The sequence below is a fragment of the Lissotriton helveticus genome, chromosome 10 (genome assembly GCF_964261635.1).
Source record: "Lissotriton helveticus chromosome 10, aLisHel1.1, whole genome shotgun sequence".
NCBI lineage: Eukaryota > Metazoa > Chordata > Amphibia > Caudata > Salamandridae > Lissotriton > Lissotriton helveticus.
The window spans coordinates 712,255,372-712,274,705 of NC_136071.1; positions in this window are offsets into that span (position 1 = coordinate 712,255,372).

Below are 19,334 nucleotides of genomic sequence, written 5' to 3' on the forward strand. Positions count from 1 at the left end.
TTTTGTCTACCTTGGCGCTTATACTGACGCCGAGATAAATAGCATGTTCCACTACTCTAACGTCCCTCATCTCTACTTTGTCATTTATAACAACCTGAGTGTTCCCCATATTCAGTTTATATCCGGAGGTTTTGCCAAATCGTGCCGCTTCCTCCACAACAATCTCGATAGCCTCCTTGGGGTTGATGGTAACTAGAGCTATATCGTCCGCGTAAGCTAGGACTTTTGCATCATAATTATTGATCATGATAGGTGGCAAGCGAGGATGACTTTCAAGTTTGCGGATAAATTGGTCAATGTATATCGCGAATAAGAAATCGAACAGTGACACCCTTGTCTAGTTCCCCTCGTGATCATGAAACTCTCGGACATATTCCCATTTATCACCACGCTAGCGCTTGGGTTGACATAGAGTCCTTGGATAGCTTTAATAAATCCCTTCGTTATTTCCCGATTTGACATAGCTGCCCACAAAAACTTTCAGGAGACCCTATCGAACGCCTTTTCCGCATCCAGAAGAATAAGGGCCATAGGGTCTCCTGTAGTTTCTGCAAAGTCAAATAGAGTGATCACTCTCTGTATATGATCAGTTGTCGATCTGCCGTGGATAAATCCGTTTTGTCAGACTGATACCATCTTATGGATTATAGGCGCCAATCGCCCTGCAAGGAGTTTGGAATAGATCTTTGAGTCTCCATTAATCAATATTATAGGGCGGTACGAGCCCATTTCCAAGGGATTTTTATTTTTCTTCAGGAAGATCATAATCTTTGCCAATGACCAAGACGGAGGTGGCTTTCCTCCCTGAAGTATGGACTTAAAAAGTTGCAGCATGATAGTTTTCAGTTGTTCTGCGAATTCAAGATAAAACTCTGTAGAGGTTCCATCTATGCCTGCTGCTTTACCAGCAGTCAAAGATTTCATGGATAATAGTATTTCATCCCAGCTAATGGGAGAATCCAATCCATCCTTATCCTCTTGTCCCAGGCGCTCACCCGACTCTTCATCAAAATAATCTCTCGGATCCTCTTGCTCTTCTAACGGTTCCTCGTACAATTCTAAATAAAACCTTTGAAAAGCAGCTCTAATTTCGAGTTCTTCTAGTCTCGATTCGCCATTACTATCGTTAATAGCTTTGATCTTATTTCCAGTCCTCTCCTCCCTTGTACGGACTGCCAGCTGGTGCCCCACTTGCTCGCTAAGTTCATAAGTTTTTTCTTTGTAGATCATAGCTTTAGTGATAGCTTTTTCCATAAAGATCTCAGATATCCTTTTTCTAGCGATTGCAACTTGTGCTAATCCCTCGGTACCCTGACCTGTTTGTACAGCTACGATCAAATCTGCCTCAGCTTTATTCAAGTTCTGATGTAAAGAGGCTAGTTGTTGTTTGCCTTTTCTATTGGTGCGTACTGAAAATTGCAGTGTCTCCCTTCTAATACTAGCCTTCATTGCATCCCAAACTACCTTAACAGGAGCACTACCCGTATTTATTTCTAAAAAAGACGGTAGCCACTCTCTCATAAGCATACGGTTCTCCTCATTTCTTAAGAAGGCTCTTTCAAAGGTCCAAAGGCTTCTAGTGCGAGTAGTACTACTGCATGCTATATTAAGTTCTAGTGGGTTGTGGTCGGATACTATAGTACCCTTGGAAGCTTCCTTATAGTGCTGCTGTCCCTGACTGAATTAGATAAGAGTATATAATCTAGTCGGGCATGACGATAATGGGGATGGGAAAAGAAAGTGTATCCATGATCCCCTGGATGACCCACTTGCCATCCATCCAACAGGCCATGCCGTTCGCACAGATCTTTGAATGATCTAAAGACTTTGGGTTTCCTCCCTTGATAGTTAAATTCCGGGGCCGGAGTCCAATCTCCTGGTAGGTGAAGGTTGAGGTCACCACACACAATAAGAGGCAAGGGCCAATGTACTAGTTCATTAGAAATGCTAAGTAAAGTATCGGGGTCATCCCCCAGATTCCCATAAACTGTACATAAGGTCACCGTGTTCTGCCCACTATTGTAACGGCACTCTGTAATGGCCCATCTTCCGAACTTGTCTGCAAGTGATCGATTGAATTGTAGGCCGCCTCTTTTAGCAAGAATGGCCACTCCCTTAGTGCGTGTTCCCTGAGTGGATGCAGTTATAAGTTGAAACCCCAAGGATTTTAACAGATGTTTTTTTCCCCTTTCTATATGGGTCTCTTGTAAACAGACTATGTTGGCCTCCATAGAATGCAGACCTTCTGCTACCGTTTGCCTCTTTTTTAAGTCATTGAGTCCGCAGATATTTAAGGATACAATTCGTAATCTAGCCATCCTTCTTATAGATCTTTCTTTGAGTTAAAGCCACATTTATTGTTTTTTTCCATTCATCCTTTTTTTTCCTTTTTCCCCCCTCTTTCCTCTCCCTCCCCATCCACCTTACTTGTCCCTTATGACCCTTGATCAGCTCTTTAAATCCTAGTGACAAATTTGCTCCTTTTAAAGCACTAAAGTTAATCTCTTCACTGCTGTCCTCCCTTGGTCTTCCCCCATTCCCTCCCTTCCCTCCCTTCCACCTGCTTAGCCCCCCCTCCCCCCTTACCACCCTATGAGGCGTCCTGGGTCCTGAAGTACCCAGGTGTGGGCGTCCGTATAATCAGTGCGCTTAAGCTTGCCCTGTAGCCTGGTCATATATGTTATGTTATGTTAGTCTGAATTTGTAGAGCGCACGTTCACCGCATGGTTTCTTGGCGCTGTGTACCGCTGGGGAACCCGTCCTGGCTTTCCCTGTGAGATGGTCCCTGTTGGGCATCCCCAAGGTGAAGCCAGGCATCCCCAGCAGCGAGGGGGCCGTTGTGGAGATTAAGCAAGCTATTGCCCAGAGTTGCAGCGTGGGACCCATGGTTAGAGAGGCACAGAGGCGAGATTTATCGAGCCCGCTGACATTGGTTCCGTACCCTGCCGCGTCGGGAATTGAACCCTGGTCCCGGGCCGACCTCTGCTTCTGGGTCTGCCGCCTCTAACAGGTGAGCCACACTTCTCCACTGGACTCGACTGGAGGACGGTAGAAGTTCATTTATCAGCTCAGCCATTTCGCTATACATTATTAAACAAGGTCAAATATTAATATCATATTTGATTCACAAGCTGTTCGCCATTTCCCACCCTCACCCCTTCTCCTGGGTGTGACCCATACTATTTACAAGTTCTGCGTACTAAACGGTTGACATTTTTGCACCGCAATGTCAAAGTCTTTAGATTTCTTCTTCCCATTAGGTCCCCCTTATTTGTCATTATTTTGTTTCGCTCTCTCCGATATTTCCTTTAGGTATGCCTCGGCCTGGATTTCACTTGTGAAACTTCTCGTTGATCCCCTGAAGCTTATTTTTAGGCGTGCTGGATTTTGCAAAAACACTGTAGCTCCGATTTTTTCAAAGGGGGTGAATAGTTGTCTCATTCGCCATCTGCGTTCAACAGTTACGTGTGCAAAATCGGGTCTAACAAAAAACATAAAACCCTTGTGTTCTCTTTTGGTTGTAGGCCTAGCCAGGTCATATCTAGCTTCCCGTAGTATGAAATTTCCCAAATTGACCAGCATAGCCCTAGGATATTGAGGTGGTTTGTCAGAGCGTTTCGGTAAAGTAAGAGGAAAACGATGGGCACGATGAATTTCTCTGTCCATTTCCCAAGAGTTGAGTTCCGGAAATGCAGACTTAAGAAGGTTGGGCATGAAGCCCCTTGAATCACTTCCTTCTATACCCTCAGGAATCCCGAGGAAGCGTAAATTATTTCTCCTTGCTCGGTTTTCTTGGTCTTCAACGTTTGCCATTAAGTCTTTTATTATGCCATCTTGTTCTTTTGCCTGAGATTGAAGCTTGCCAACATCAGATTCTAAGTTTTCTGTACGAGCTTCTACAGAGCTCATGCTATCAGAGATCTCCAAGCAGGTGCCCCCCAAACAGTTTTTGTAATTCATCATAATACTACTGATATGTATATTCTTCGTATTAAATCAATTTTTACTTTTAGGTTGCTTAACTTTGTCTCTGCTTACGAGTTTGTTGACGGTGAAGGTATTTAAATATATTATTCTAATTTCTATTCTATGATAATTGTGCTGACTTTTCTCCTTTAGTGTGGAGTACTGTGTCCTTTCATTAAATGTATAATTCTTCAAACCAACCTTTATGTACATTTCATTTCATTATTACATTTAACAATCATTTTTAAAAATTAAAAGCATTATTAATTGACATTTGAAGGCACAATTATAGTATTTTCTTCATAAAAAGGGCTTGCGAAGATAATCCTCCTGTTATTTACGAGTAAAAGCACTACTCAATATAAATACTTTTAACCCATGGTCACTCTAGAAGATAAAGAGTATTCTCCTTTATTCCAAAGTATTTCCTTTTTGCGTCAATAGTGTATTTATAGTACATTTTTCAATCATTAAAATATACTTGCATTCTAAAAAAAATATTATTTATTATTCTTTCAAATCCTCTGTTGAAAGTCATCCAACTCCACTTGAGGGACCATAAAGATGAATGTAAATTAAATTATACATTAACAATATGTTCCCTCTGTGGAAATGAAAGATAAACTCAAGATGATACCATCGCTCCGAATCATTACCTTGCACGAAGTAATTCCTTAATTCACCTATATTTCTTGAAATGGTTCCTTCGTCAACACGGTATTATATTCCATTTAAACTTAAACATACTACATTCTATAATAATTTAAATATTTTTGATTTCTTATTAAAAATATCAAACATATGTCCTTTCACATAATTTACCTTGCTTCGATATTCTTTCCTTACTCCGTCGAAATTCATCCAACTCCTCTGCAGGGGACATAATGTTTTATGTATTTTTAAATATACATTAACAATATGTTCCCTCTGAGGAAATGAAAGATATTCTCAAGATGCTTCCGCAGCCCCGAATCATTACCTTCCTCGTTGTTTCTTCACTCATATTGATTCTCTGAAACAAAACTAATCATCCCACGGGTGTGGTTTATATACTTTTTGGTTAGTTAACACTCTATGGGATCAATTTATTGCTCCACTCTCTTTTTATTCACGTTTTTCAGTTGACAGGTGCTCTCATTTTCACTGTTTTAGTACGTCACATGTTTCTGTAAACGTACCTCTTTCCATACTTTTTAACTTTCTAATAATTTCCAAAATGCTTTATTTAAACTCTTTTTTCGTATGAAAGCATTTCTATAGGCTACTCTCTTTTTTTTAATACGAGTATTAACATTCATTCCCCTTTCTTTCCCCCGAATTATTATTCTATTAACTGCCTTTTTTCTAACTTTTTTTTTAATACTCTTCACCACCCTAAACCCCTATTTTCACTGCATCCCGTGCCAGAGATACTCTCTATTAATCTTTGATTATTCTAATTTATACCCGAGTATTAATTTAATTAATTCCATTAATCCGTGTTTTAATACATTTATTTATCTAATATTTATAATCTTTCTTTATAGTTCCATCCTACATTTTAATAGACTACCCCACCTTAAACCCCTATTTTCCCTGCATCCCGTGCCAGATATATTCTCTGTTATTCTTCGAGTATTCTTTTTCATACCCGAGTATTAATTTATTTAATTCCATTATTCAGTGTTTTCTTACATTTCTGTAACTAATATATATAATCTTTCCTTATAGTTCCTGCCTACATTTTAATACACTACCCCACCCAAAACCTCTATTTTCCCTGCATCCCATCCCAGAGATACTCTCTTTTATTCTTCGAGTATTTTAATTCATACCCGAGTATTAATTTGTATAATTCAATTAATCTGTGTTTTCTTAAATTTATTTATCTAATATTTATAATCTTTCTTTATAGTTCTTGTCTTGATTTTAATACACTACCCCACCCAAAACCCCTATTTTCCCTGCATCCCGTGCCAGAGATACTGTCACTCAATTATCGAGTATTTTAATTCATACCAACAATTTTTTCAAGTCATTCCACTAATGCGTTCATAAACTAAATTGTATATTATGGAATAATAACTAAAAGAATTGTGTTGTAATGGCATGCGTTGTAATTGAATATGCGTTGTAATGGCATGCTTAGTAATAACATGCGTTGTAATGGAATATACGATGTAAATGTTTCTTTGTAATAGCATTGCGATGTAAAAGTTGCGTTGTAATGGCTATCTCCAGTTCCGACCACATGTGGCAAGTGACCCAAAGCATAAAAATCTCCCTTCACATTGGCAAAATCCTCATTTCCTGGAAACTGTATGAAGTTGTTGATGTGTCTCAACATTGAAGAAAAAACGTCTTGTAGCACACCACTGAAAGGTGATTGTGACATTCTACCAGATACTGCAACTATGTATTGGAATAATCCTGTGGCCACAAAAGGGAGTACTGCCATTAATTTCAATATTGACGTTATTGCTGTGGGGTTTCAATTGTGAGGCAAAGGATCTGGCTCCAGCTGATGACCTAAATCAAGAATAGTTTGCCTATTTAATCAGAATTTTTTTATTATATCCCGTTCTTTCAAGGTGGTAAGGTCTGGAAATGGTGTGCTTAAATGAGGCTGTTGTCTCCTCATTCTCCCTGGGTTAATTTGCCTGAATTTAAAATACAAAAATAGTTTTTTCCAAACATATTTTTAAAATGAAACACACATTTCATTTAGTTTTCAGAATTAATACTTTCTTAACATAATTTTACACAACATAAAAAATTTTTAATGCCAATTTTGACGTGTATTTAAATAAACATGCGTAAATAATACATTTTAAATGCATTATTATCACATTCTTATGTGTTTAAAATACATTTTCGTTGAAATTTCTATCCACAGAATCATAAACAAAACCACTATTGCATTTAACCACAGTACTGCACTACTTAATGCTTTTTTGTCAAACAAATGAATAAGATTAGCATTGTGCATATGTAAAGAACGAGCCACTATTTTGAGTGGTGATGACTCACTTAAAATTCACAAACACACTATTTCACAATATAAAATGGCCGACGTGTGTCTTCGCCATCAGGACATTTCCAATTAGACGGCAGTCAGTGGAATTTGACTGGGTAGTTGTTGAGAAACTGCATGACGGATACAGCTGTAGGCTAACGTGTGTGAAAGCAATGTACGAAAGGCATGGGATGTGTCAATCTCCGTTGACAATCTCACATGTCATGTAGATGTCCATGGCATTTAAAAAATGTGAAATACAAAGTTAGCATTATGGTAATTTTGAAAATATAGCATATTTTAATACAATTTAAGTTATATATATAATATATAATATATATATATATATATATATATATATATATATATATATACACACACACACACACATATTTTGAAACCAAGTCTTACTTTGAGAATTGAAATAAGCAGGACGACAGCTCCGGGGAAAACAGGTGGGTTTATTAAGCCAAATTTCAGCATGTGTGCTGCAGAGTCCATGAAAAGGTAAGGCAGGCGCGTTTCAGCCAGTGTGGCTTTCTTCAGTGCCGGTCTCTTATGCTAGGCAAATCACCTGGGGTCGATTTTAAAGAAAAAGGTGCAGTCTCCCCCTCACGTGCTGCTTAAACAGGCGAACTGCATGCTGGTTTGTGTAGTCATCATCAAGTGAAATTATTTTTGCTATTTGTATTATCCCAAAGATAACTCCGTCTAGATGATATTACTGGCCTGGATTAGTAAAAATAAGGACATAACAAGGGATAAAGGTACTCAACAGGTTGCCAACAACTTTCTTTTTATTTATAAAAATGAACAATAAAACACTAGGCTGGTGTAACTTTTTAAACATGCTTCTGATTGATTTCTTAAAATTGTGTTCCATCATTACAAACAAACAAAAAGTTACCAAATATCTTTTTATCCACAGATGTCAACTCCCATCAAAAGAAGGACATCTTGAAGGCCATCCCCAAGAAGGTGCGGACCCTGGGGTTCGACAAGCGGTGCAGTATTCACTGCTGTAAGTGATGGGAGGATCTACGATGCTTGAAGCAAGAAGTCAGCAGAAGTCTAGCTCTGCCAGTCCTGGCAACATGAAAAGCATGTGTGCCGGACCTTGACTCCCCCCTAATCGCCCACATACTTGTGGTGGCATATTCACAGCTTGATGGGCAGTTGGGAGCCCGACAGCAGGTGTAAGTTTTGCACAATGTGTATGATGATGTGTTTTGTATATTATTTTGTGGAAAAGGATACAAATATATTTCTGATCACTACCAAAGGACTGTTTTGAGCAGACACATGCCTGCAAAAAAATATATATACATTTTTTTGTTTGATGGTATAAGAGACAGTTGTGCCAAACAGGCCAATTGTTTTATTGTGTCTGGTATGATACTCCACCACAGTTGTGAAGGATGTTACATTAGGTCTATTACAGGTGGCATAGCATAAAATGCACTTGTGATACAGTGGATGTTCCAAATTTCACAATTGTGTGTTAGCGTTATAAACAAACTATAGTGAGCATGTGAGCCAAAATAACTAGAAACAAAATATTAAATGACTGCATTTTTAATTTAAAAACATATTACAAATAAGTTTCTAATGAAAAATACAATTTATTTTATGTTAAAAGTGACAGATTTGCATGATGGCTTACTCCTTCACAAATGTGTATGTAAGCTAGTCTGTTTGATGCTCCTGGGCCAGGGGATGCATGCGGAGGGGCACGTGTTGTGCCACCCTAGATTTGTACCCCCAGTGCTTGCAGCATGCCACACCGTGCAGGAATGTGCAGTTGGCACTCTCACAGGGGTGGGCTGTATGTTTAGGCTCCCCTATGAGCCCAAGAGCCCCCCACTGTGGGACCACCTCTGCCCAGTCCGCCCGACCAGGATTTAACTCATAATTCAGCAGGCGGGCATACCACAGCTTTGGCAGTCCTCCAGTGATAACACAATGGCGGTGCCACTGGAGGACCACCTAAGTCCACATAAGGCCCAAAGTGTCCCCATTAATAGTGCAGTTTTGCCTGAAAGATGTCCTACATCTGGGACATCACATTGAGAAAGGAGCATGGAAGGTACCCCAAGAGAGGATCTCAGCTATTCTGAAAATGAATCCACCAACCACCCAGAAGGAAATCTGAATGCTCTTGGGAATGGTGGGCTACTGTCAACAGTGGATTCCCAACTTTTCCCTGATGGCCAAACCTCTCCAGAGGTTGACACACAAAGACATGTCAGATCCGGTACCATGAAATGACAGCTGCATGCATGCCTCAGAGCTGCAAGAAAGTCTCTGCCGTGCCAAAGCCCTGACAATGCCTTATTACAATATGTGTTTTTCTTTGTTTCGCAGTGTGAGAGAGGGTTGCACTCTCTGTGATTACCCAAATTCATGGCAATGATCACAGGCCAGTGGCCTATTGCTCTGTCACACTTGATCCTGTGGTTGCCTCATTACCTGGTTGTCTTAAAGCTGTTCCTTCCACATATGCAAGTCTTGAACAATGTGAAAGCGTAGTTATGTGCCACCATTTGACAGTTTTTTTAAAGCAGCACCTTACCAACAGTCGGCTTACCAGATATGAGTAAATCATCCTGGTTGCTTATTACCCTTATATTACCCTTAGAAGGCGTCCCATTCTCAATCCTGCCACTTTGTTGCCCCTTCCTGGAAACAAGACTGTGGGAGATGAAGCTGAACATACCTGCCTAGATGTCACTCAATGATGCACAAAGGCAAGATCTGGCATACAAGATGTGCTACTACCCGAATCAGACAATGTGCTATATGTTGATGCCTCCTGTTTATGTGACCATGATGGAAATTTAAAAGCTGCTTGCACAATCTGTACTTTTGCAGGCGTGGTCTTCAGGAGTGTTCTCAGCAGAAGTGGCTGAATTGATTGCTTTTACTAGTGCAATTTTTGTTTCAGACTAGCTGTTAATGACGATTTAGCACAGCTATGGGGTTGTTCACGACTTTGGGCAGTTGTGGTCCCAGCACTTCTGGGTGACAAACCATAAAAGAGAATGCGTTCAAAACCTTCTCCAGTCCCAATTTCTGTTGTCAAGTGGGCTGCCCATAGGTCAAGTACGGATTATGTGACTGTTGGCAAGAAATATGCAGACAAAACTGCCAGGTATTGTGCACTATATTCTTGTACCTTTAATGGGGAATATATCAATGAAAGTTCAGATGTCACAGATTGCAACCTGTTGTCTGCTGTTTATACTTGGGAAGAAATAAAGAGATTGTAGGAGGAACTGCCAGAGGCAGAACAGCCAGGTTGTGTCAGAGTAGGTTGTGTCAAAAGAGATGATGATGAAGTTTAGGTTTCAACTGATAGAACACCTGTGTTGCCAGACAGCTTCTTGCCCCATATAGTGAGACATAACCATGGCCCTGCAAATATAGGGAGATATGCAATGGGCTGTCTCTTTCGGCAAACATGGTTTAGCCCTCAATTTAGATTGATGGCTGCAAATTTGTGCCACAGGTGTCTGGTGTGTCAACAACAAAATGCAAGCAGAAAAACACCAGTAACCATGAGTCACCTAAGGAGATCAGGAGGTCCATTCATTAGAATGCAAATGGATTTCACAAAGAAATGTCCATTGAGGTATGTCCTAATGATTGTGTGCATCTTTTCACAATGGGTAGAAGCTTACCCGACTAATAGAAAAGGCAGTCTCACAGTGTCCAAACTATTGTTGAGGGGGATAATACCATGTTTTGGTTTCCCGACTTCTCTAGAATCAGAACAGGAACTATATTTAACAATGAGGTCCTGACGATGTTATTTACACACTGCAAGTTGAGGAGAGACTACATTGCAGTTATCGTTTGGAGGCTTCCAGACTTTTGAAACAAGTCAATTGCAAATTGAAATTGAAATCCAGATTGGCGAAAGTGTGTGCATCCATATCTCTAAATTGGCCTGCTGCATTGCCTCTTGCGTTGCTAAGTTTGCAGAGTACTCCCGCAGGAGGACAAGATAGTCACCCTATGAAATCACAATGGAGATAGCTATGAGCCAACTAGCTGTGCCGGCAAATGCGCTTGCGAACATTACAGATGACTTGATCCTTGATTCTTTTAAGGACTGATTGTCATGGTGAGTTCTTTGTCTCTCCAGGTTGGAAAGGCAACTTCCTGCCTCATCAGTAACAGTGCCATGACCTCATTCCTGGTGAGTGGGTTATGGAGAAGAACATGTTTTCAAGTCGTGCTTGGAGCCTCGTTGGCGAGGGCCGTACCAGGTGAATCAGCAACCACTAGTGCTGTAAAGTAAGCCTAGCCTTGGCTGAGGTCCGGTATGCGGAACTCCTCAAAGTGCAAAAAAACCTCTGCCACACTACACTGACCTCCTCAAGCGGCGGAGTGCATTAGATAAATGCTGTTTGCGGTGATTGTAAGTGCCAGGTGCTTATCCGCATTGTTCAATCATCATGAATGGCACCATGCACACCGGAATCGGGCGCTGCTTGCTTTCTGCAGCTTGAGTAGATTTTTACTTGAGCAGCAGCTTTCTCAATGCGAATTAACAGTTACTCAATGCAAGCAGTTGTGAACATACACGACCACTCGCAATGAGAAATCTGGCTGCCTGCGTTGAGAAATCTCGCCAGGAGGTTGATTTCCTATGCTCATTTTCGCCAACTTGATGTTGACGATAGCGAACGAGGAGAAAAACTTTGCTCCGTTATGCTGAGCTGAGGTTTTCGAGCTCCGCGTAACGCAGAGTGCGGAAAACTCCACAAACACCTTGAGCAGAGCGGAGTCCGCCACCCAGACTTACTGTAAAGTGTGGAGCAATCCCAAACTGGGTACATGCCACCCATACTCACAAAGTTCAGTGTCCCCTTGATGATAAAACAACACCTGTTCTTGATGTGCCAGTGGTTACAGTGAGATAGAGGGAGCAGGTTAGTAAACCTGTTAGGGATCAGCAAGCTGCTGGGCCAGCACTCATTTGGCCCGAGGGGGGTCCAGGAAAGTTGACTACACGAGGTATGGACTCCGGAGAAGGGCCTAGTGTAATAGTAACATGAGTTGTACCTGGAGGCCCAGAAGACAGGAGAGAGGGAGACGCTGTCTGAATGAAGTGCTGGTGCCCCGTACCATCCTAGATAGTGCCGGCGAATCTGGCCAGAATGACAGTGAAGACGAAGGGCCAGCAGTGAGAAAATCGGAAAGAGCAAGAGTATCCTGCCAAAGATACTCCTCACCTGAATGGACTTACTTGGCGGCCAATTATCAGGAGTGAGTATTTCAGGCCTTTTGTTATAACACTTTGCATCCTCCTGAAACTCCTTGAATTGAACTTTCTGGCTGAACAGAGTTTTGAAATTACATTGCCACTAGATAGATTGACTCGACTCATTTTGGAAGTGATCATCAGTGAATTTGAACTGCGCATTTACTAATTTACACTTTAAAACTTTGAAAGAGACATTTGAACTGTGCCTTGCTGCTCATGCAAGTGAGAATGAAGTGCTGCAATCTTCTGGGCTAAAGGTTTGTCACTAGTGAACTCATGGGGGCTATTGCAAGATCCCTTAAATGCAAATGCATAGGTACAGGAGTATTTAGTATTGCAACTGTAGTGTTAGTTGTCTTGCTTATAATTTTGAGCTTGCTGCACCACTTACATGATAAAGCACTTAAGTCTACTCGCACACCCCAGAATCCCAATAGTACTAGTAATAGCCTACCTGATTTAGATGAGAAAGATTTTCAAATAGATGTTTCTAGATGCGATTACTCACTGAATGTATATACAAAGCTGTTATATGAGCACGTTGACACTATGGATGCTAGGGATTGCTCCATATGTATGCAATTACCTACATCAGTTGCCAGGCGAATTACCTACCTCCATCTTTCCTTGAAAAATAAAGTTACCTGTAGTTTATTGCTGAGTTTATTCTATGGGAAAGGTAATTTCCAATATTATTACTTCAATCAAGATCTAGTTCTCGCTAAAGTTCCTGTACTGAAGCACTTGAATAGACAGAAGGATGCCAAAACTGCTGAAATAGCGTGACATTTCTTTAGACCCGTTGTGTCACTGGACAGTGCCTATGCACACTGACACAATCTAACTTGTTCTTTAACTAGTGTAGAAAATAAATTCATTGACTCTGTAGAGGATAGAAGGAGAGACATTTTATTTAAAGCTGCTAAACATTTGAAATAGTGAGAACAAGTGCCTCACTTGCACTAGATTGGCAACATAAAGGGAGATTATGTATTTCCATTGGATAATCCACAACTAACACACATTTAGTAGGAACTAGAGAATGTGACCACAAATTTGAAGTTCAAGGCAATTGGAATTTATATTTGGATGGAGGTGGTCCTGTGTTCCCTAGAGTGTACTATATTTGTAGGAAGAGTGCATTTTACAGGTTACCCAAGTGAGTGTATGGAACATGCTATTTGCTGGGTTGTTTTTTCAAAAATGTATTTTGTGGACAAAATTGAGGATTAGACAAGGGGGAAACATGTTAGAACTAAGAGGAGAGATAGTGCTAGTGAAATAGTAGGAGACATTCTTGGTGTCTTGATTCCAACTGTAGGAGTGATACTCAACTCACACAAGATTAGAAAGCTTTCTACTGTGGTCGACAAATTGGCTACTAGTAAAGCTGGAAGATTTCTGGTTATTGACATGGAAATGGTTGCCATACGATCCATGATTCAGCGTAATTTACTTGCTTTAGACATACTACTTAAGAAATACATTAGCAGCATTACTGACCTGAAGAAGATTTGAAAGGGTTAACAGTGACAGGTGCCTGGGTAGCATTAGGGAATTAATTTTCTGCTATAGGCAGATGGTTTGGCAGCTTAGGCATTGGAATTGTTGGAAGTATCTTGAAACACTTAGTGACAATTGCTCTTTGTGGATTTCTTTTGTTCTTGATTTTGAAAGTGTATAGACGTACACAAGTGATAAAGGGAGTGAAGGGGAAGAGAGCAGATGTAGAGCTAGTAGAGAGACAAAGTAAACTTTATGATGATATGACATTTCTGTTGGATTCCAGAAGGATATGATGAAGACAACAAACCTGCAATATGAAAATTTTATAAGATACTGATGTGATGGCTTGCATCGCTATCAGAGGAGGGATTGGTGCAGCTCAAAGTTGCCCACTCTTTAACCGTCACAAAAACCTAAATACGACTGATACCAGACAAACAAAATAAGCGTGCACTTCGGGCATGAGCCTTACGTGTTATAATGCTTTTTGCACATGTTGCTCCAAATGCTGCAGTTGCACCTAATGCTGCAGTTACAGATTGTCCTTACTATAGAATTTATAGTTCTCATATAGAATGTTTACTAATGTAGAGAGAAATGTATTCATGTTTAACTTGAGAAATGCCTTCACTAAAATGAAATGCATTTAAAGTAAAGGAAACAGAATATAATCCTTTGTTGATGATTAATAAAGTGACTGACGTAATAATAAAAAATTAATTCTTCATTGCAACTAAAATGGATTTACAGCATGGTACATGAAAAATATGGAAAAGTAAAGTGTAATTGTTCCCACAAATCACCCTCTTTACTTAATTGCTGAAGCTTTACACATGATTCATAAACGGGAGCTACATTGTCATTGTAACGGTTAGGAATGTCATTCTTCACTTTAAATGACCCTTATGTGTTTTGGATATTGATGAAATGATTAATTCTTTTTATACTTTCATCACTTGTTCATATTGATTCGTAAGATCAATCTACTAGCTAAATTATGTATACTGTGTTGCACTTGCTTTAATGACAATATTGAATTGAAGTGAAGTGTTGGATATTGGTATTGGTCAAACGAGAAAGATTTTCCAATGTATAGATTAGTGTTACAGATATACATTTTCAAACGAACTGCTTACTGAATGTTTCATGCAACATGAACTAAAAGTACTTAAGCAATATTATATTCGTATATGTTAAATGTGCACACGTATTTCAAATGTGCACCATTGATTTAATATCTTAAGGTAGCAGTATTACTGTAAAGGCTTCAATCTTTGTCTTATAAATCTACTGTGCTCCTATACTTTTGCTGACTTGCTTTACTTGCAGGTGTTCTCATGCATTGCTAGTTTAGAATAGATACATTTCTTGTTGCAGCAATAGATAAAAGTCTGGGAAAGGAATTTAAGTGTGAGCACATGAGAAACCAGTGGATAAATAATGGATTATTGTACTGAAGCCTGAGCGTGTGACCATGATGATGTTCCCATGTCCAGTGTGGGATATCTCTCTACTGTTGCAGTGTATACTATGTGAATCCCTACAGAGGGGTAAACAAATACAATGGACTTCTACTGATGATGCAACCAAAGGGGAGTTGCCCATAGACTCTATTGATTATAACGTACTGTTCGCTCTGGCTGAGCAAGGCAGATGACTTCAGACTTTCTTGCAGACTGCATGGGGAACTTCTTTTATTGGAAACCAACTACTCCATGTAGCACTTGGCTCTCTCAGGGTAGTGAAGCAAAGCGATCCAGGGCCTATTCAGGGGAGGTGGTGTGGCTAGTATCCCCTGCTCACTGATATAGAACATCAACACCCAATAAATCAATGTCCAGTCTGTTTTTTCTTATAAAAAGGTCAAGTATTTGTATTACACACACACACTACTAAATACTATGCATTAATTACAAAGATGTACAATAGGGTAAATTGAAATTCCTTTGGTGACACCCTCAGACAGTCTACACCCCAAACAAGTCCTGAACCACAATCACAATGCCCTCCACCTATACTAGATTAGAATGACTGGCCTTGGCAGAGTGTCACCACAAAGTGAAGGCAGAAAATATCTCATAATCCATCCTTCCTCTTAATGGGGATAGTACCAATGTTCAATGCTATTTAATCCAATATAAACACTTGCATTGTCAATCATTAACTTTGTCAATAAACCAATGTATTTAATAACATGTATCTCAGAGTCGTATTTCTACTTTTTCCATGCTGCTTCTGGTGCTTTCAAACCAACATAGATTCCTGCACCCCAGAGCCAATGTACCAAAGTTTAGGCTCCAAGAGTGCATGAATAAATTGAACCAATCTTTCCATGGTAATAATTAAAATGCCCTAGGAGACTTAGGGTGACTTTTAAGGAAATTCCTGGATGGGGCTGATGTGCCTCCTGCAGCTCCCCAATATTTTTTGTGGTGCACCCCTCTCTCAGGGTCACCATTACAAGCAATATGCAAATGTCCGTGCTCCTCCCAGTGTGTTATGGGGTGCACCATAGCCCCCGGTGTGCATAGGAAATATGCAGCTTTAGAAATACACTTCTCTTAACTTTGTAACCATGAGCCGTGTTTCATGTTTTACCTGTGTTCCTGTGCCCACTCAGGTGCCTGGTGTGTGCCTATGTGGGGTCCTCAAGGCCCAACTGTCACCCCAAGCATGCAGCACTCTTCTATGGCACCACATGGTTGCCTACGTCTTCTGTTCTCCTGCCCATGCTACTACCAGCAGGCAGAAATAGGATTCAATGTTCCTCCTGCCCAAGCTGACAGTGGACAGGAGAATTAGAGCTGGGTAAGCCCACCTCCCAAGACATGGGTTGTTGTTCTCGTGTCCCATACCCTCACCTGACTGTCTGTGTCTTGAGGAGAGGAGGTCCTTTAGGGCAGTATTCTTTACACTATGAAAACAACTTCCTGGGGAGCCAAGCTCTACCCACAACTGGCACAGATTCCTGATCTCTTCCCTATGTTAACCCCCAGAGGTCTGGCCTTCCTCATTTACTTCTGCAGGCTTGGGTTTCCCCAGTCCAGGTGCAGTGTGAGATATTACCAAGCAGATACTGATTACCACCCCCCTTTTCCTGATAACTGAGCCTAGCACTGTTAATGGCTCTTTGGTGTGGGGAGGCATTTGAAGCTCATGCTGACAGGCCATTGACATTAACTTGGCCCAGTGAGGGAGACATAGGCCTGGATTCTAGAAACTGATTATGGCTGAGCCAGGGAAATATGACATTTCCTAAAGTGCAAGAAGGAGTACAGTTATCACAAAGAAGCTAGTGGATTTGCCCATGGTGTACATGTTTACCCTAAAATTCGTACCTGATTGACATGTCTAGGCCTAAGTATGGTGAAACTCAATCAATCAGTACATTTGTAGAGTGCACTACTTACCCGTGAGGGTCTCAAGGCACTGGGGGGAGGGGGCAGGGGTGTTGCTACTGCTCGAACAGCCAGGTTGTGAGGAGTCTCCTGAAGGCCAGCAGGTCCTGGGTCTGTCATAGGCGGATGGAGAGGGTGTTCCAGGTTTTTGCGGTGAGGTGAGAGAACGATCTGCTGCCAGCAGTCGGTTGGCAGATGCAGGGGACGGTTGCGAGGGCAAGGTCAGCGGAGCTTAGCTGGCAGTTCGGGGTGTAGAAGGTGAGTCGTTTGTTGAGGTACGCTGGTCTGGTGTTGTGGAGAGCTTTGTGAGCATGGCTTGAAGGTGATCCTCTTGTTGACGGGGAGCCAGTGCAGGTCTTTCAGGTGGGCTGTGATGTGGCTGTGGCGGGGGATGTCGAGGATAAGGCATGCAGAGTCGTTCTCTGTGCGTTATAGTCGTTTCTGGAGATTGGCTGACGTTACTGCGATGAGAGCGTTACAGTAGTCCAGTCTGCTGCTGATGAGGGCCTGGGTGACTGTCCTTCTGGTACCGGATCCATCTGTAGATCTTGTTGGAGCATGCAGAGGAGGAGACACCTTTAACTTGCTAGGTCATTGACAGTGCGGAGTCCAGGATGACTCCTAGGTTGCGTCCAAGGTTAGTGGGCGTCGGTGCAGCCGGCCACCATGAGTCATCCCAGGTGGAGGACCTCCGTCTTCTCCGAGTTCAGTTTCAGGTGGCTGTACATCATCCATTTTGTGATGGCCTTCTTTGTTGGGGTTGGAGTTGGCGGTGGTGGGGGCCTTGGTGAGGGAGAGGATCAGCTGGGTGTCATCGGCGTATGAGACGATGTTGAGGTCATGCGATCTGGCGATGTTGGCGAGCAGTGCCATGTAGATATTGAAGAGTGTCGGGCTGAGGGACGATCCTTGGGGTACGCCGCAGATGATCTTAGTGTCTTTAGAGCGGAATGGGGGGAGGCGGACACTCTGGGTTCTGCCGGTAAGGAAGGAGGTGGTCCAGTCCAGTGCTTTGTCACGGATCCCTGCGTGGTGTAGGCATGTGCGGAGGGTGTGTGGCAAACAGTGTTGAATGCGGCCAAGAGGTCCAGGAGGATGAGGGCCGCAGTTTCTCCATTGTCCATCATGGCCCTGATGTCGTCGGTTGCGGCGATGAGGGCTGTTTCGGTGCTGTGGTTGCTGCGGAATCCGGATTGCGATGGGTCCAGGATGTTGTTCTTTTCGAGGAAGGAGGTCAGTTGCCTGTTGATGATCTTCTTGATGACTTTTGCCGAGAATGGGAGGAGGGAGATGGGCCAGAAATTCTTGAGGTTCTTGGGGTCAGCTTTGGGTTTCTTGAGAAGGGCGTTGATCTTGGCGTGCTTACAGCTCTCTGGGAAGGTGGCGGTCTCGAAGGAGCTGCTTATGATCTTGCAGAGATGGGGTGCGATGTTGGAGCTTGCTTTGTTGAAGATGTGGAGCGGGTAGGGGTCGGATGGTGAAGCAGGTAAGGTGGTGGTACGATGGAGAGATAGGACAGCCTGGCATTCTAAAATATTATTGGGCCACACAACTAATGGCTATTAATCAATGTATATATCGACCATATGATGAACCTGGATATAGAATGAATAAATGGGTCTTGCCAGGAGTGAGCTATGATAGGGCACTCCACACTATACCAGCACAACTGCAGCTCACAGGCCCTACCAAACACACAGTCCAGCTATGGCACGCTGTAAATAGGAGCCTGTGCTGGGCGGGAAAGAGCACACAGGCCACCACATTATGGGATATGGAGCGACTAGGAATGTTGAACAAAGTCAAAGGATTCAATGGTTGGGACCTGATTGTCATCTTTCGGGTAGGGGACCTGTGGTATCAAGGAGGAGTACTCTCCTTTGCTCATTGAAAATAAGAGTAGGACCTAGCAGCCACAGAGATATTTAGATATATGCAAATTTGACATGCTCTACAGGCAACCATTCCCAAGGGAGAGGTGCTTCCCGAGTCCTCTCCAATGGAAGATAGAATTCTTACTGAATATATGCATGGAAAAGTGATCTATTTTCGAATAAAAAGCTAATTAATAATGCGCCTGACTCCATTTCCCAACTCCAAGAGAGTTGCGAAAATTATATTGAGGAACTAGATGTTGGAGAGTGGCAAGAAGCTCTGGCCTCCCCGAAGGAGATAGCAATTTCTTCTCGGTTTGAAT